This window comes from Aythya ferina, assembly GCF_964211825.1.
Source record: "Aythya ferina genome assembly, chromosome: 7".
Taxonomy (NCBI): Eukaryota; Metazoa; Chordata; class Aves; order Anseriformes; family Anatidae; genus Aythya; species Aythya ferina.
The window spans coordinates 28466776-28480102 of record NC_140302.1 but is presented as its reverse complement, the minus strand read 5'-3'; the positions used below and the strand labels follow the sequence as shown (position 1 = coordinate 28480102).

The following is a 13327-nucleotide window of genomic DNA, read 5'->3' as shown; positions in this document are numbered from 1 at the left end:
TTTGTTTCTTTGCCCTAAATTTATTGTCTGGTGTATTAAGCCAGTTTCTAGTATACTCCTGTTTGCTTTGCCTAGTTGAAATCTTGACCATGGAGACCATAAAGGATAGACATTTCCTTTTTTTTTTTTTTTTTTTTTTTTTTTTTAAAGAAAGAAAGCACTCTGATACTCTGATAGAACTGTGGTTGTACGAAAAAGGCCAAGATTGTCACATTTGGGATACACTCATTGGAACTGGCATCAACATTACTGCAAGAGTATATGTGATATTCTAGAATAACTATGACCAGAACTCTTAAAAGTATCTGTAAAATGCTTAACAACACAGAGCACCATTGTTTTGTTTTTCTTTCTGAAAGATTTATTGTGCTTGTTTTTCATCAGAGAGATATGTGAAGTTTAACTTTCCCTAGTTTTGTTGGCTGACAGTCTCACCCCTTTTATCTTGGCTTCTTGAAGAAAGCTGGCTCACCTCATCTCGCTCTAACATTTGTAACCATAGATCAACTTCAGCTGAATATAACAAGAGATTGAGACACCAACAATATTTATGTTCTCCAACTTAATGACTACAAGAGATGTCCAAATCAGCTGAGGAAAAGTCCATACGGAGAGAGCAGTATGGGTGTCAGGCAGCAGAAAGCCTGTGCAGGAAAGGTGTCCCACCTCAAGTCCCACTGCTCACCATGTTGTTTGTTCAGTACTTTTGATACCACCACCACACAGAGATCATGCCGTGACCTCTTTTCTCACTCAATGTCAAGTCCTGTTTCTTTTCAACTCAGATCACATTATACCTCTGTTGCTGGTACAGCCACTAATGCACGGAAGAATTGTTATAAAAATATGCATGTTTTTTGACTTCCTTAAGCTTTTCTTTTGCTCTTAGTTTTATCTTACTTTCATCAGCTGCATTCCTCAAAAATGGAAATGAACATTGGTTCATCAGGCCAACCATCCTCACATAGCCTTAGGTCCGCTGAGCACAGTTTGGGCATCCCTATGCTGGAGACCATCTTGGTGTCTGTAGCAGTTTGACTTGAGCACTGTAAAAGATTTAAAAAAAAAAAAAAAAAAAAAAGTTTAACTAGAATGTCCCAATTTAGTCCAAATTGTCACTGTAGACAATGCAGACAAGGAAGTGATACTCAGCATGTTGTAACACACACTTCAGCAAGACTAGCTAGTACATCATAAAGCACCACTTGCCTTATCTACACTGGAACAAGTTGCTTTGAATGCACTAACTATTCTAACAAAAATAGTCCAGACTTATCTCAGAATGTGCCTGGGGAACTCTCACACGTTGTAATGGAAGGGCACTAGGGCTGAAACTTTAACAGTGATTTAATCTCAGACATTTCACAAGGTTATAGTTTAAGAGCAAATAAGCAAAACCAGATGATTTTAACAGTTCCATGAAAAGTAGCTTCCCAATTTGTTCAACTTCTGATCTTCACTTAATGGGCTGTCCTGTTTTTTTTTTTTTTTTTTTTTTTTTTTGTTTTGTTTTGTTTTGTTTTGTTTTGTTTTGTTTTTTAAACTTTCCAGTGGCAATGTAGTCTGCTGTGAAAGATAAGACCTATACTAGCTATGCAAACAAGCAGGGAATAAATAGCTTTGACTAAAATTTTTGAGTCTTCTTCATATATCATAAACAAATACCAAAACCAAAAACAAATAAACAACAAAAAACAAACAAACAAAAAAAGGAAAGAAAGAAGAAGGAACCCACAACATCTTTAATGCAGTGATTTTTATATCATCCAAAGAACAGGAAAAAAGCTTGGTTAGAGTTTAAAAAATCTTGCTACTACTGGAAATACCACATAGGATTCCCCATGAATCCACATCGTAGGCACATGCTCAGTGACTTCATTTGCAAGAATCCCTTCCGATCACTGTATGCCTCCACCCACTGTTCACGCTGACAGATATATGGCATCTCAAGAAGACTGAAGGTTAACAAGTGCGTCTGGAAATGTGGTGTCCCATGCAAAGTTTCTGTCTGTGAGGGCGTTCCTGGGAAGACAAAGATTCTCTCTGTCCCTGTGCAAGCACCTTCGTAAAGTCAAAGTATTGCTGACCTAATGGGGAAGGGGCTTGCCATTTAATTAACGTGGGAGGTCTCAGAAAATGTTCTCAGTCAGTGACCCAGAGACTCCTGCAGCTTTTTGGCTACCTATATGAATAAAACTTTAAGAAAAAATATTTCACAGATACTAGGTAGCAATCTCTGCACATGGAGATACTAAAGGGGGGTATACTTTTCATGGGGAATTTGTAGGGGTTCATAAATCAAAAAGGACTGAAAAAAAAGTTTAGATCTCATCTGTTCAGGTGAAAAGAAATGCTCAAGTCTGAAGTGTGGGTATGTATTAATATATCATGATATTGCAACTAAAATATTATACAACAGCACAATATGATATAATAGTTCTATCCATTTAGTCTCATGGGTGTAAAGCAATAAAAACATAAGAAATCAAGCCAGACCAAGCTGTTCATTTTAGATCTTGACTTCTGAAAAACACTATTTGCAGTAGATCACTGTTAACCTCTTTATCAATTATATCCTTGGAATCTTTATTCAGAGCTGGAAAATGGCTCCACACACAGACATGACCTAAGAGTAGTAGCAGTGTATGTTGTAGAAAACATTGAAGTCATGCAGGGCATCTTAATATGAATACATGTATCAGAAAATATTGCATAGTTGTAATGTAGTCCCCAAGTGTAAAACTCACACACATCCTCCCTCCCCCACTCTCTCCTTCATTCATAGTCTTTCCCTACATTCAATAAAACTAAAAATAAATCTGTTTGTTGCTAGTCCTATATAAGAGGAATCAAATATTTTTTGTGAGGAGGGTAGCATGAGATAATTATTGCATTTTAAGGGAGGAAGATAATAAGATTTTATTTTTTTATCAGAAAAAAAAATATTGGAGGTAGATATCTGTGCAGTTGCTGAGCTTTTGTGTTCTGGGGCTAGGAGACCTGAATATTATTAAGGGATCAGTCGCAAAGTGCATCAATCTGGCATGTACTAGAGCCAGATATCTATTTGCCAGGAACTGGAAAAAAAAATCTCAGCAGGCTCACAGTTGAAGAATGGTGGACATCGCTTTGATTCAAGAAAGCCCTGGCACAGATATCTTCCTGGATATGGATAACATAATGGACTTTGGGGAACATATTAAGTCACCCCCCCGTGACTTGGTAGCAGCTCTGGATGTGAATTATACAACTCTGGATTGAAATGTTAAGGACTTAACAATTTCTGTCTGCAGCATTTCCAACATCTGAGTAAAGTGTTGGGTTACTTTTTTTTTTTTCTTTTGGTTTGATGGCCAATTGGGCTATGCTATGTCATTCTTTTTTTTTTTTTAAAACCTACAAAAGAAAGAAAGTAAAAATTAAAAAGAGGGTGGGGAGAGTGACTGTGAGTGAGTGTGCGTGATGCACTGCATTTAATGTTCCTCTAGAACAAAGTCACGCTTGAAGACCTGGCTTCTTTATTTATACTGTTTGTTTATATGATCCAGGAATGCTTGTTTTCAGCATGGCATAATTTTTGCAGTGGCTTCAAATGAAAATATGTATTCAGTAAAAACAGAAAATCAACTGGAAGCTCACCACTTCACTGAGAGGCCCATTCAGACTCACAGCAGCCCAGCACCCAAAAGCTCATTAGAGATTCATAAGGAGCAAACTACTTGATTGGCTCTGCTCTGACCAAGTTTGGGGTATTTTTTCTGGATTTCTTCTAAAAAATGCAGGTGTATACAATAAATACACTGTTTTTTTTTAATACCTAACACCAGCTGGGCACTGATGCCGAATGACAGGTGTTTGCATTTAGGGGGAGTGAAGACATTCAAGAGTTTTCCTGACCCTATTTATTTCAGTATCAGAATTCTTTTCTTGATGACAGGGCTTGGATTTGATTGTTTGAAGGGGTTCCTTTATATTTCAATCACATGTTCATACTGAACATCATATCTTTACCTCTTCATAAAGCACTTTTATTTTCAGTGTGTGATATGCACAGGGCAACAGAAGGCTATAATACTTTCTATAGTATCTATTATATAAATGGATTTCAACAACAGATAAAGAAAATATAATGAATAATGAAGGATTACAAGCTCCCCATGCTTTGCATAATGTAGAAAACTTCTTTACATTGCTCTGTGTGTACTTTGCCTTCTGTCCCTGGCTTCATGGGCCATTATTTCTTGTTTCAACTCACGTAGACCATCTCTTAGACATAACTGTATCACATATAAAAAAAAATAAAAATACACTATTTATGTGAAAAAAGTTATATTAGTAAACTATTGATATACTCTACACTTAAACCATTTGCTTTCTTTTCCTCTAACAAAGAAGCAGGCTGCCTGTAGGAGCATGGGGAAGGGAAGGCTTGACATTGGCTTAAGTTGACATGACACCTCCCAAACTGAACATCTATCCATGTCCAATGGGCTACTGGGTTTTAGAAGCCTTGTGTTTATAGGAATAAACACAAGTTATCTTTACAGAAGACTTTTAAAAAGAGGTGACTGAGATCTTGGTGAAGATATGTAAAGGATATTCTCAATGATCGGAGCTTCTGCTGGAAAAAATAAAAATCAAAAACCAAGTGGTTCCAAGAAAGGAATATTTTGTGAAGGGAAAGAAGTAAGACTGGAATTAGGGGTACAGAGAGTTTGGGAGATGAAATTTTGGCATTTTGCATTTTAGACTGGCCAACTTCCAGACAGGTGTGATTTACCTGTGGTAACTTCCCATCAACATCATGGAAAAACCAGTATGGTGTGCAAGCCAAAATAAAGGAACTTATTCTGCATGATCACAGAATGCAACTCAAAATGATAACATGACCACTTGAGGTTATAACTCACAGGCCATGAGCTCACAAAAGCATTGGACCAGCATCTTCCATCAGTCACTCCTGGCTGCCAGTGTGGGCTGAAAAAATCAGAGAAGCTTGCCTTTTAAAGAAGTCTCTTGTCTTCTGCCACTGCAACCAGTCTCCCTTCTGAAACGCCTGGTGCATGGGGACGCAAGCATCAGGAGGGACATAATGATCTTTCATGAGGATTATTTAAGGTTTTCAAGACTAACACCCACAATTTACATGAAGAAAAAAAGAACTATACAATGCAAGCCTATAAATTCTGTTGGGGAAGGGGAAATCTGTTAGCCACTGGAAGTAACTACCTGGCATTTTAAATAGAAGCAACTTTCTACCTTGGTCTGTCACAGGGTCACTGAAAGTCAGAATCTGAAAGATCTTATCCAAATAGATTTTCCCCAGCATCCTGGAATCGTGTGGGCCAGCAAGGCTGGTTAGTGAGTCAGATAATCCTGCCCTCTGCACATTATGCAGCCCGAGAGAAGGGCAAGCGTTCCAGTGGGAGGGACACCATCCAGACAGCCTGTGCAGAGGTGTCTTTTCTGGTAATAAGAGTGAACTGGAGAATATAGTGCTGATAATGAGCCTTTAAGACCGTTATATCTAAACATTCTTCTCAGCCTTCTCAAAACATAACATTTCAGTGTAAGCCAAACAACGCCATTCAGCACAATATGTCTGAGAAAGAAAGCCACATATTCTTCTTGCATTTGTCTTTATGTCTCTTTTTGGCAGATAATTCAATTTTTCATTTGATTTAAGAACATGTTTTGAAAGGGCTGGTCTTTACAATAAAGGAACAAGTCCTGCAAATCTTCACACATGTGATTTTAATAGGTGTAGATGTGTGAATAAGGATTAGAAACACTCAGTCCTTGCTTAGCATTAGTGTGTGGGCTCAAGTTATGTTCTTGCTGTGAATTGGCAATGAGACGCAAAGCCTTTTGCCTCTAGGGCTGTGGTTCAAATGCAGCCTGGGTCATTGGTGGCTCTACGTAAAATGAGGGGGCTGTTTCAGTCCAATTTCACCCTCTTCCTGTTAAAAGACAGCAGTGAATTCAAGGTCAGAGTGATCTCAGAGTCTCTCATCTTATTATGAATTGTTATTTTTGACTTACTGTGCTATACTATAGAGCCTAGAGACTTTCACCAGGTGTGGGGCCCCTTGTATTAGGTACTGTAAAAGCACATGGAACTCAGCTTATTTACAAATAAGAGACAGGACAGTTTATGAATGGAAGAGGAAGGCAAGCATCAAGAAATAAGGGAACTTGCTCATGGGACAGTAGTGATGTCCAGAGCAGAGCCCACATTTCTTGACAACAAGACCATGCATGCCTCCTTCACAGGCAGCTCTGGGTGAAACTGCAACAGGAATCTTGTCCTTGGACTTTAGCTTTCCAGCGGGTAGTCTGCATGACTGTCAGCCCAGCAGTTTTTATGGTATTTTTCACTAAGGTGGGGATAATATAAAACAAAGTGTGTGACAGATGAAATGCATTAGCCCCAGCAATATTAATGGATGATAATGTATACAGTAGATCATTTTATCACACCATTTACATGTAGGTTTGTTTGGTGTATTATCTTTGACACAGTGGAAGATTCATAGATCAAGAGAATTGGTGTAACCCAATTTCATCTGTTTTGTTGGATCTTCGAACAAAAGTGGATGCATTTTGAGTATACATTAAGCAACTGCTGCATGAAGAACTTCCTTACGACACCTGGCGCCTACTTTTATGGCTTATTTTGTCAGATTGTTTCTTCTATTCAAAGATTAATTTTCCCACTTGCTGAATTTGTTAAATATCTGAACAAACCAAGAGGTTTTCAGATCTGAGTTTTCTCAGATTAAGTATTTCTGCAGCAGAAAAAACACTACTCAGTCAATACAGACAGACTCGTTTGAAATCTAGCATTTGCCCCCCCACAAAAAGGTTAAACTTTCTATATAGAAAAGTCCAAAATTAAATGTGCCCTGACTTACAAATGTGCCAACTGTAACTAAATGGATATTAAGGTCATGCACTTATGAAAATGCTCTTTTATCCTAATTTTAAATGTAAAGAAAACATTGGCTTATATTTTATATAACTTGAAATCAAGGTATGTGCAGTACTCTAATGCAGGAGAGAGCTCTTGTCACAGGTGTGACACCACATTTTAGGGAGGAAGGCACCATCCCTGCACCAGTTTCTTGGAGGTCAGTCATGTATCAGGTATGTCAAGCCAGTGCTCTGCAGGACCCTGACTGGGTATCTCCATTCAGATGCATCCCACTGTCATTTGTAAGACGTCTGCTGAGCACACCTGCATCCTTATGCTAGTCTCAACCTGTTAATTCACACCATTTTTATCAAAAATGTCAATTTTTTGGCAAATGGTAATACAAAGCAAACTTACTGGGACATTCTACTGGCCTAAACTAGAGGTTAGGTGTTAGCATCCTGAAGGTGTTCCAAAGCTCACGTTGTCTTGAGGGGCGCAACTAAAAACTAGCACAAGTGCAGGATAAACTGAAGCACAAATCCAAACTGCCATCAGCGAAGCACGCTGATTAATATCAAGCTTTGTTCTGGGGGCTTAGTATAAACTCCTGCAAGCTACCTCTCAGTTGGCTAGACCTGATGACATCAAAACAACCTCAAGCCATGACACAACACCCACATGCTTTTTTTAAGTTCACTTTCCAATATATTGGTATTTTTTTCCCTTTAAGACTTACAGGCCAGTCTGGAGAACCCCAAAGCCTCAAAACTTATTGGGACGAGGCTCTGTCTGTTCCCATGGGGCACTGTGGAGGGCAGTGGGGTAGGAGAGGGAGGATGAGCAGGGTTGGCCATAAGGCTGGGACTCACCGTGGCAGCGGTCTGAGGGATGACTGGCTGCACTCCTGACTTGGCTCTGCCTCGGGGGCACCAGAGAGCCAGCATGTGGTTAGGGACAAGCCTCCAAACTTCTCGGAGTTCACTCACTAAAAATAAATAAATACACAATAAAAATTAAAAATAAAATAAAGTACAGACAAAAGAATAAACAGGCAAGCCAAATGCGTAAGGAAATCAAAAAGAATACAGAATCTTTTAAAACTTATATCCCTCTTACCTTTATTTCTCCTCAATGAAGTGATATTTCTTGATCCTCAAGATTCCCCTTCTTTAATGAGGTAAAATAGCAGATTATGAAGAGTGCTTTTTAATGAGAATTCAGGGACATTTCTGGGTTGGCTGAGAAGTATGAAAGTATTTAACCTTCGTTCAATGGACTGCCCTTTATTAACATTTTCCTTCTAGTGCCACTCACATAACTGCCCTTTCACAAGCCCCGTCTCAACCATTTGGTACTTATAACTTGGTTTTAGCCAGAGGGTACATTGTAGAATACAAATCAATCATTGGCTTTATTTCTTGTGACTAAAGGATTTCATAGACTGCATCTTTGTGGAAGGAGCTACCTCTAAGAAAATAGGGCTCTGTGATTAAAATGTGCCCTTTTTTTTTTTTTTTTTTTTTTTTTTTGCCTGTTCAGAAGTAAAATGCTAGATGGAGAGTTCAGAAGACCATACAGTGAGTGATATGGCATTGACAGTGCAGCACAACTCAGCTCACAGCTGTGCACATACATGTGTAAACAGCACCATACCTTGCAACCAAACACCACACCTTGTCAGGTGTGAAACACGTCTTTTGGCAATGGTGACATCTTAACATCTTAGCAAGAAAGGCCAAGCAGCAGGACTTCCCCATCAGTTTGTCACAAACCCATCCTTGAAACGTTTTCCTAGAAACAGGAGAGCATCCCTGTCTTGGGTTCTTTGAGCATCCCTTTCTTGGGTTCATTTTCATCGGTTTCACTGGGTAAGCAGCCGAAGTGCTGCCTAGTGCCGATTCTAGCAGTGCTTTTGTCATGCAGACACTTGCCCACTGGGAAATGGATTGAAACCACCCACATACTTCTAATACGCCATTGTCTGAGCTTCAAGTGCTAATGTTAGTTAATCACACCAAGTCTGGCCTGGCCTGGAATCATGCAGGAACTGTATCCATGCCCCCCACTGTTACCTTGGAGGTGATCTGTCCTACTGCTCAATACACATTTGTAGTACACCATCTTGTGCAGGAGGAATGTATAAAGGAAGCCAGCCACAGCTAGAACAGAGGAGAGCAACACTGTTAATGTTTTAATGAAGGGCATGAAAGCAAACCCTACAAAAAAAGCTGATGGAATTTTGTTATTCACGTGGGACAGCAGAGACACATCGCAGAGACTTGGGTTCAGTCACATGTATTAAGCTGGATTCCTGGCTGTGGAAAAAGGCAGAGCAGATATGAGGTGTACCTCAGAGCCCATGCTCTGGAGACCTGGCACTTCCAGACTGTTGTGCAAGGTTTATACCAACACTTTGGACAATAGGACATAAATTCACAGTCACAGCGATGAAAAGTCAGTCTGCAACCTATTGGACATGCACTAAACTCTGTTCCCCTGCCATGGGACACAAAAGAACTTTTTTAAAGAAAAGGCTTTTCTTACAGGACTCTTCCTTTGCCAATCTCCTGCTGCCAACATTCATTAACATCCCAGTGCAGCGTGCAGATGCACTGTACCTGCTACATTTGGATGCACAGCCAGTGCTCACTCTGCTGGGGCCCATCAGAAATGCTCAAAAGCAGCCAAGAAAAAAAAAAAAAAAAAAAAAAAAAAAAAAAAAAAAAGAGAGAGAGAGAGAGAGTAAGAATGTCCATTAGGAGACACAATGTAAGTTACAGACTCTCACAGAGCAGCATCAAGTTTTTAGGTTGAGCCCTTGCATTTCTATCTCAGGTTCAATCCTTGTGTTTCTGCCTCAGGTCTCATTTTAGACATCAGCACAGACAGATTTGCAGCACTTGGCAGGGCAGAAGGAGTCAGTAGATTCCCCAAATCCTTGATGTCAATGTGAGCTTTGCTGCTGGTGCTCATGAAGCCAAGATTTCATTCCACTTTAATACTGAACCGAGGTTCATAAGGTAAAGCACTTGCAAATAAAATCAGTGCATTATCTTCAATTCTTGTGGGTGTTTTAGTGACACATCTCGTGGTCTAAAATCATTATAGCAGAGATACGGGATTTAGGACTTGCAGACTTGAACCAGTGCTGCAGGAACTAAAATGAAATAGTAAGAACTGCTTATGGGAAATCAAGGCAGGTTAACAAAAACTGCATTGGTCAGAAGAGAAGACTATCTGAATATCAGCTATTGGAGCTGGAGATAATCTTGCAGTCTTGAATATGAACAGTACTTTGCTAACAGGAATTTTAGCATGACACAAAAAAGCTGGGTTTTGTTTGCCTGTTTGTTTCTTTGCTTATTTTGTTTTCGATAGCTCATTAGAATGTATAATCCAATCTTTGTGTTGTTTGTTGGCTAGTTCTTCTGCCTAAATCCGAGGGTAGTATACAATGAGCTAACAGACAACACACACACAGACCACACAAAAACCCACAAAGCAAGTTGGAAGTAAACATATTGAGGAAGAACTGGCCTCACCTCCACCATTCAATCTCCCACTGCTATACCTCCAACGATACAAAGAGAGACAATAGCTCTCAGGACCAGCAGAACACTTCACACAAACAACTTTGAGATTTTTTTTTTTCCACTTAATGTCTCTCTCACTTTAGCAGTAAAAAGAAAGGATGGTTCACTTTTGCCATTCATGTATGACATTATTTTACAGTTCACAGCTAGCTGCATACAGGCTCTAGGAGATGCACGAGGAGCTGTTCATTACCACAATGCAAAAGTTTAAGTAATCACAACTTAAAAAATGTCTTGGTCCAGGTCTCATTAGTCTGGGAGTTCAAATTCCCCTAAAAACACCTTGTTGAAGCAGACAGCTTGCCTCCTACAGCACCTCAGCTCTTCCTTAGTACAAAGAATCTTACAGGGAATGATTAAATGCGGGAGGAATTTTCAGCTAAGAAAAGAGCTGGCAAAGGAGGGATATTAGAGTAGAATATGAAATCATGAACGGCACGGGGAAAGTGAGTAAAGAATGACTGTCTTTTGCTGCCTTTAGTTCATCCATGGGAGGAAGCAAGCAAGTGGCACGTTCAAAACAAATGGCAAGTGTTTGGTAGTACTCTTTCACAGACTTGGTCATGTTGTGAAACTCCTTGCCACAGGATTTTGTGAATGCCAGAAGTTTACACAGATTAATAAAGAGATAATAAAATAAAATAAAATAGAATAGAATAGAATAAAATAAAATAAAATAAAATAAAATAAAATAAAATAAAATAGAATAGAATAGAATAGAATAGAATAAAATAAAATAAAATAAAATAAAATAAAATAAAATAAAATAAAATAAAATAAAATAAAATAAAATAAAATAAAATAAAATAAAATAAAATAATAAAGTAAAGTAAAGTAAAGTAAAGTAAAGTAAAGTAAAGGAAGTAGTAGTAAACATTGGTGCACCACTTCTAGCTTGGGAAGATGTGAGTCACAGTTTGCTGGAAACAACAGGAAGGAATTGCTGGAAGGAAAAAAAAAACTTGGGATATATCAATGCCATGATATATTTACCCTGTTCTTGTGCCCTTATCTGGGCACCTGGTAGAACAAGAACATAGACCTTTGATCTGACCCAGCTAGGCTGGTCTCGTGTTTGCATCTCTGCATTGTTTGCACTTACCTGCAGACTGCTATTGAACTTACATACAACTCTCTCCTCGATGTTCTTTAAGAACTTTGTATTATCATGAACTTCTACTTAGCAATTTGTGTGGATTTTTTTGAACTCTGGGAGAAGCTCTAAGTTATGACATTTGATGAGGAATACAGTTTATAAGACAGAGAGTCTGCAGTGCAGTCAAGTAGGCTTAGATCTCGTATGTGTGTGTGTATGTGCATGAGAGAGAAAATGTGCATGTGAAAGTAACTTTGTGTATAAAGCAGATATTTTCCATGACATACGTTGATGAATTGAATTCCGTTAATTTATAAACTATATTCAGAACTGGTAGAATTTTGCAGCGTTTCATGGCCAAATTCTGTGAAAGGGCTGGGAAAAATCTGTTCCAATTTATTCTACACTCTGCAGTGATTTTTCTAACTAACTGTGTGTGAATTATTATATTTCGATCTGTATATAGAGCACTGAGCACTTTGGCCCCCGCCCAGCAAAGCAGCTAAAGGAAATGTCCTGCTGAATTCACAAAGACTGTTTGCATTCTTAAAAGTTAAGCATGTGCTTAAGGGCTTTGCTAGATCATAACCAAAGATCTCAGGAGCGGTTGGCAAGACTGATACCACAGAGAATAGAAGAAGAGGAAAACAGCAAGAAAGATGTCAATAGATATATTGACATGAATTTGGAATGGTGCTTAGCATTTGAGTGCATTAAGAAAAGACAGATCTAAAAAGCCCAAGAAATGCATTTGAGAGACTGCACTGACTTTTAAAAAAATACTGCTTTCTAACAGCCACATATCAAACGCTGACTTTCAACGAAGAGAAGCATTACAACGTATGCTACAGCATTCTCATCACATTATTTTGCTGTGTGTAACAGTGCAGCAATTTTTAGCACACAAAATGCCAATCTTATTCTGGTTCTTGGGTGCACATAGATCACGCAGCCACAGCGTGGTTGAGGTGGGCAGGCACCTCTGGAGGTTGTCTAATCCAGCCCCACCACCTCAGAGCAGTATCAGCTACAGTGGGCTGCCCATGCAGTTAGATATTTCTGAGGATGAAGATGCCACAATCTCTCTCGACAACCTCGCCCAATATTTGAGCATCTTATTCTCAACTTCTTCCCCTTTCAGTGCTACAAAGCTTTTGCTGGTGATCTCATGATGCTTAGACCTTCTTCCTATGCATGTATTCTACTTTACAACAACAACTAGGTCCTAAAAATTCAGGAGGATTAGACACATAAGTGAAAAATAGACACAAGCAGAAGTACTTTCAGGACTTCAGTTGGCAAATCCAAGAAAATTGTCAAGTTGTAGCATAAAGAAAAAACATCAGGCAATATTTTACTGTAGGATTCAAAATGTCATTACACGGACATCACAATATGTATGTACATTTTTCCCCTTTGAAATGTAGGGGATTATGCTCTTTAATCCTCTAGCAGGTTTGAATTTTTTCAGTTTTAGATGTTGTACTTTAGGACTTTTCAGGACTCACTCGCATTTTGGTCCCCTTAAATTCAACTGCATTTTCTCACTGATTTCCATCACAGCCAAAATTTCACTTTCTTTTCATAAGTACAAAGCTCCAATGCTGATGAAGTATTCAGGAATTAGATTGAACCCATGGTGAATAGCAAACACAGGAAGGCAAAGGTGCATGATAAAATGATTAATCTGTGGCTTTGCAATTACTACACAGATAGTACTTT

The 13327-nt window shown here is 38.8% G+C and overlaps 1 long non-coding RNA gene across 1 annotated transcript in view; it reads right to left on the bottom strand.

The window, feature by feature from the left end:
* Positions 1 to 338: 338 nt before the first annotated feature.
* Positions 339 to 13327, bottom strand: part of LOC311439710 — a 52459-nt gene continuing 39470 nt past the window's right edge. The window contains exons 2-5 of the long non-coding RNA XR_014694947.1: positions 8989 to 9075; positions 7786 to 7901; positions 1920 to 2022; positions 339 to 1046 (exon numbers count right to left, since the gene is read on the bottom strand). This is a non-coding gene — a long non-coding RNA (uncharacterized lncRNA). The remainder of the gene's footprint in view (positions 1047 to 1919; positions 2023 to 7785; positions 7902 to 8988; positions 9076 to 13327) is intronic.